Genomic DNA, 376 nt, shown 5'->3' with positions numbered 1-376 from the left:
GGCTATGTCGCTGGACTCCCACATACTCAACCGTGGTTCGAGTCCCAGACCTGGTGGCTTAAACTCACGCCGGGCGCGTGTGCGTGCGTGCCCAAGATCCCGAGAGGAGAATGGAGGAGAAGGGATTGCGGCATGGCCATGCCCCCGGGGGGGTGATTTCTCGCTTTCTGTCTCTCTGTCTCTCTCTGTCTGTCTGGCGAGCGCACATGCCCTATAGCAAAACAAAACAAAACAAAACAAAACAAAAACCTCTCCAAAAAACAAAAAGACCAGGATGTCATTGTCATGGCCAGAGGCCAAATCATCATAAATTCACAAGCTGAAAGTCACCCTGATTTGCTGTCTGCTGGCAGAGTCTGGCAGGAGTTTGAGCTGC

Source organism: Tupaia chinensis, unplaced genomic scaffold (assembly GCF_000334495.1).
Source record: "Tupaia chinensis unplaced genomic scaffold, TupChi_1.0 Scaffold000678_1, whole genome shotgun sequence".
In the NCBI taxonomy this organism is placed as follows: Eukaryota; Metazoa; Chordata; class Mammalia; order Scandentia; family Tupaiidae; genus Tupaia; species Tupaia belangeri.
This window is presented reverse-complemented; position numbering follows the sequence as displayed.